Below are 5,910 nucleotides of genomic sequence, written 5' to 3'. Positions count from 1 at the left end.
ATGCATGTTCAATCAAACCTAAATCTAAAAAAAAAAAGTTTATATGACGATGTTTTTTTTAACTTGACGTGCGCGATTCTCTTGTTCTCTGTATTGCTATATGATAAGAACGTTGACATCAAAGAAAGACAGTGCAAAAACAGTCACAGGGGTGTCTTGTGTCTCTATATACATGTACATGTATATACTCACGCTTTTCGATGTTAAGGTGGTATGAGGTAGCTGTCTATCTTAATGTGGTTAAAAAACAATAATTATCAAAATACTTTCGCCAGTTTAGAATTTTCGATCTTTGAAATATTTACCCCCCCCCCCCCAAAAAAAAAAAAATAATTTTTTTTTTGAAAATTTGAATACTTATGACGTACAGATTCATGGTTAACGGTATGTATTTTAAATTAAGGAAGTTTATACTTAATTTGTTGTCAATTCTGCTAAACAACTGTTTTGTTTTCCGGTAGATATACGACCATATTGCAAATAGTTTCATTAATGTTGATCCGAACCATTCATCTTTTAAACAACAAGTATGCACTTGAACAGATAAAATGAAAAAAAAATCCAATTTACAGTAAACAAATCTTTCCCCAATATTGTCTTTTGTCTTTTATTCATTTGGGAAATTCTTCAAAGGATGTCCTCAGTATCCGTCAAAAAATGGAGACAATTCTCGATTAACAAGAGATGAAAATTATAGGAAATGTTCTTACTGAGAGTCAGTGTGATGGAAACGAAACCGTCACCAAGACACAAGAAAATTCAGTCATCATCCATATCAAAGCACATGCCACTTCATCTGAGAATATCCCACAATCCCATTCACGCTGATCTGTGTTAAAAGCACCATATTTCAGTGTGCATGCAGTCATTCGAATCACCCTGTCTTTTTCGTTAACGTCTTTACGTAAATGACCGAGAGAGGTCAGTACTAACCCGCATAGTTGGATTACACTGTAGCAAAAATAGCGTTCCTTTTTTAAGATTCGATTCTTTCGCACGTTTGTATCATGACGACCCCAGTACTATTTTATTAAAGTCCACTAGGGGTTATATGCAGTGTTATGATATTTATGATATTTGTATTGGAAGTTTTTCATCATTAATGTTTATCTATGATTTGTTGTCTTGTGTTGTTAACGTTATTGCTGTATTTTTAAGCGTGTGGGTTTTTTGGTTTATTTTGTGTTTTTAGAAATATATCGTTAAATATAGGCAGTCTTATTTAGGAATTTAAGCTCTATATACCCACTTAACAAAATAGAATTTAAAAAAGGTCATCAATCAACCACATTTGTGTACATTTAATTTAAAATGCTACATAATTTCACAATAAATCGACTAACATGATCAATTCAATAGCAAAACGTTAACCATTTATTATTCTTTTTTCTTATATCATTTGTTTTAAGTTATGAAGAAGAAAAATGTTTCGGCGATTTTTTAAGAGAGAAACGGGATCTTTTTTTTTTTTTTGTTCTGAAGGGCAACCATTACATGATCAGAGCCCCCCCCCCCCCCCTTAGATACAAGTCTTAAGCTTAAGGTTTTATAAGCGTGATTAAATTATCATTTCGCTCATATTTTTTTTGTATTTACTATCATGGCAATTTACTGGTTTGTTGATGAATATCTATCTGCAAACAGTGTATGTTTCCAAACTGTTCCAGTGTTTGAAAATGTTAGGTTTTTTTCACCTTTATATTCTGGCTGTTTTGGTAATCGTAGCATTTGGATGACGTAGCATTTGCTTTTTAAGTCTAAATTATTACGTATTACCTTTTGTTTTGCATATTCCATTAATAATTTGGTCTAGTTATCAGAGTTACCTCTCTTGGATCGTATCGGAACTAAAATATGCATATCGCCGAACTTGGGGTTTCTTTACATAACGTAAGATTATATACTCTACTTTAGAGACATGATTTAAAAACAAATCTCGATTTAAAAAAAAACAACACGAGATCAGTCCTTTAAAGATTGCTTGAATTGTTGATTTAAAGATAAATGGATCCTTTGTATTTGATACATTCTTGTACATGTATCTGACTTTTCAGGTGATGGTATCCCACCATGCTACATCCTATAACTGTATAATGTGTTTGTAGTTTTTTTTCATTAAGTTCAATACCGAATTTTTACGAGCATTTGTTATCGCAGAAAAAGTGACAAATACCATTATTTTGTTTATATTACAAACAAAAGTGTACGTTTGGGTTTTCAAGTAATGTTTTGATTGCAGTTGGCGCAACACACTGAGGTATACTGGCATTTGTCCATAATAACTACCGGTATTTTGTTGCTTTTGTGATAACGATATTAGTAATTTTCTCTCTCTAAGTTGTTCTTTTATTTTCTTATTTAGGACAACGTTTTAATTAATGCATCTTTTTTCTTTTAAATCATATTCCGTCAACCATATCAGCCATATTGCGCCGTTTGTAAATAAAATCTTTTTGATAACCTTAATAGACAAGATTCAAACTAGTAGTTTCTAATATAACTTATAACTCAGAACAATTTGATATTGTTAATACATAGTTACATATCTATTATCATATCGACAGCAATGGAAAATAATCATTAATAAAAACCGATACAATATATTAAAAAAACATACACAGGTTTACATGAATGATATCTATTTCGTCAATGTATACTGTGGATACAAGTAACTGTACAATGTAACAGTGTTGTTGTTACATTGTCTTACAACGTATGCACAGTATCTAATTATTGTATGGACATAAATGAACATATATAATGTTCACTGTAGATACTTGTACACTGTCACTTTGTTGGTGAGTTGTCCCATCCAGAGATTGTTGTCATCATCCACACACACACTACGGGGATAATCTACCCCTTGTTGTTCTGTGAATAGTAGAGTCAAGAACCGACCATTCTGATCCAGGAGATGAACTGTGTTGCTATAACTATCACACACCAGGATGTGACCGAGTACATATTCCACAGGGATGAAACCCTGATCCCTGACCTGTGTAGGAGAACCTATGTTGTTCTGATTTATCCACCACCACTACAGTATCATTGCCATAGTCTGATACACAGACATCACCATTGAGTTTTCTGTGATGTATTGTGGATACTTGTACAATTTCTGTCCTTTGTTGTCTCTCTGTATGTTCTGCATTTCTATCCCTGTCTTGTTGTACCTGGTGACTTTACCCTCTTCATCTGTCTCCATCCCCACCAGTATAAACCCGTTGATGTGGAAGGAGTGTATACTGAGTGGTTTCCAGTCTCCTGTTTTTATGAATTCAGTGATTGTATTATTCTGTGTTATCCTATTGATGACGTTGTTTCTGTCTGTATAGATTAGATCCCCGTCCTGTGTGACTGTGTGCCGGTAGCTTCCTGATCCACCACTGGTTTGTATCTTCTGTAGCTGATTCCCTTGAAGATCTATTTGGACAAAGTTGCCATTACTATCACTGACCCAGAGTCTGCCTGATTTACCCAGTGATATATGAAATACATTATCAACAACTAGTACTGTGTACTCCCTGACCTTTGTGACGGAGGAAGACAGAGACAGTGTTCGTTTCACGCCAGATTTCTCTCTCCCTTTTTTACTTTGTTTCCCTGTAGGTTTCAACTGTGTTGAGGCAGTCTCCATGGGTTTTATTTTTCTGTTCTCTGGTTTAGTGTTTTGAATAGTTATTCTACCCAGTAGTTTGGCGATATCTTCCTTGCTAAAATTACCGGCAGTAAAGATGGGTGGAACTGGTTTGGATGTCTCTGGTAAAGGCCGAATGATAAAGCTTTCTGATTTGAGAGCATATGTTATTTGTTCTATGTTTGTAGATGATTCATCTAGATAGGTGATGTAGTCATCTATTTTTTGAGTTTGGCCGTTAAATGTTTCTAATAATGACTGTTCAATTTTGTCGACTTGTTTTATATTTTCTGATGTGACTGTGTCTACGAGCTTTTTCATAGACTCAGCTTCAGCCTTCATGGACGTTCTTATGCCGTCCATAATCTTCTTTATTTCTTTGACATCGCCAGCAATTTCTTTTTTCAAAACTTGAGAAGTTGGCTCAAAATAATTTCTAATTTTTGCAATTTCTTCATGACATAGGGAAATATTTTCATCAAAGTCTATTTCTAGGTCAGTAAACGCATGGCCGCGATGTTCTTCTGTAGCTGTGCATTTGTAACAAATGGGAATTTGGCATTCCTCGCAGAGAAGAACCATTTCTTTTGTTGGTGGATCTGGCATTTCTCGACAGGTAGTTGTCGTTTGCGTTGTTTATAAGGGACTACTTCATGGCTCTTGGTTTTTTTATTCTTCTGATGTTCATCTCTGCATTGTTCACACATTTGTTGGTGACAGTCATTGCAGTAAAACTGGCAGTTCCTCTCACAGCCTTCAGTGCCACACACCAAATAATGCTGGGCGTCGGGTGGTATTCGGGATTCAGATAATGCCATCTGAAATGAGAAATGTGCAAGTATTTTTATGAAATCTGTAACATTTATTTTGCCATTAAAAATCGCATGAAGTCAATCATTTCTACCAACCCCCTCTTCCACACACACGCACACATACATTTATGTATAAGCATTTTGACATCTAGAATAGTTTATTAGATAGAGGTGTTTGATTTTGTCCATTCCATATTATTATCAACTTTTTGGATGTCTATACCAATTTCTATCTAGGCATCTCTAATAATAATAATTACATTAAGGTACAGTCAATCGCGGATTCAGACATTTTTTTGCAAAGGGGGGGGGGGGTGTCAAAGGGGTCTGCCGGTTTGGGGGGGGGGGGATAATTTTACAATGTGAATGTAATAATCTTTGAGTTTCTAGGGACCCACCCTCTCCTCCTCCGTTCAGATCCGAGCTTGGTAGCTTTCCTTACTAATCAGTTTTAGACTATTAATCAAAATGAAACAGAGCGAGTCTCATTTGTTTGTTAACCAGATCATTTGGTTCAACAGGGTTTGAATTTAGAGGGGGCGCCAGATTTAGGCAAGGGGTCTGGGCAGCCCTGGTGGGGGCCCAGATAACGATTCAACTTTTTTATACATTTGTAAATATAAGACCTACAAAATCCTTTCAAAACCCTCTGCCATGCAGAAATATAAGAAACATTTCCTTTTCCTTACGAATGGCTATAAATTAATCAGTTAAAAAAAATTAAGTTCAATGGGACGATGTATAATAAATATGGAAGAGTCGGTTGAGACACAACATGTACCTAGTATAACAAACTACATGTATCTAAAATCGAATGACTGGCCACATTTGAACCCAAGGAGAGGGTAATTAAAATAGGAAATGGACTTTCTATGTACGTTACACACGGTTTTTTTATTTTATACAACACGTTATACTTATTTAATTAATCCATATCAATGATATTGAACTAAGTCAATATTATGCTTAGGAAATATTTTGATCATCAGATACAATTATTCTTACTTACCATCAACAGCTGATCAATGTGACCTTAAAAGTATTTCGTTCGGAATGGCGTCGATGACACCTGAGGGAATACGTACGAGACTTGTGTATCCTACTTCCTTGTTGTAGAGTTTGAAGGATTTAAATCTCCTGGCTACAGACCTTGAAGAAACAAAACAATTTATTCGCATGGAGGATAACTATTTTTTTTTATATAGGGGCATTATACAACTAGAGCAAAATGATATTTGTAAACAGTGTGTTGATCATGCAAGAAAAAATGTCATAAATATAATGGTTATAAAATAAATTAACGTTTTGTAATACAGAAATACAAAAAGGGGGGTAGAGAGTGTAAGTACAAGTATTCATAAATAAGGTCCGGTAAATATTGCCTCGGATACATATAACTGTATATAGAATGTATATAGTGTTTATTTATGTACATATTTAAGTGCTAATGAAAAAATACCC

The 5,910-nt window shown here is 34.7% G+C and overlaps 1 pseudogene; it reads right to left on the bottom strand.

Annotated features, from left to right (window-relative positions):
* Nucleotides 1-2,493: 2,493 nt before the first annotated feature.
* Nucleotides 2,494-5,562, bottom strand: LOC128160177 (uncharacterized; annotated as a pseudogene).
* Between the last annotated feature and the right edge of the window lie 348 nt (nt 5,563-5,910).

The sequence above is a fragment of the Crassostrea angulata genome, chromosome 8, assembly GCF_025612915.1.
Source record: "Crassostrea angulata isolate pt1a10 chromosome 8, ASM2561291v2, whole genome shotgun sequence".
NCBI lineage: Eukaryota > Metazoa > Mollusca > Bivalvia > Ostreida > Ostreidae > Magallana > Magallana angulata.
The sequence above is the reverse complement of the archived record's forward strand: the minus strand, read 5'-3'. Positions and strand labels throughout refer to the sequence as shown.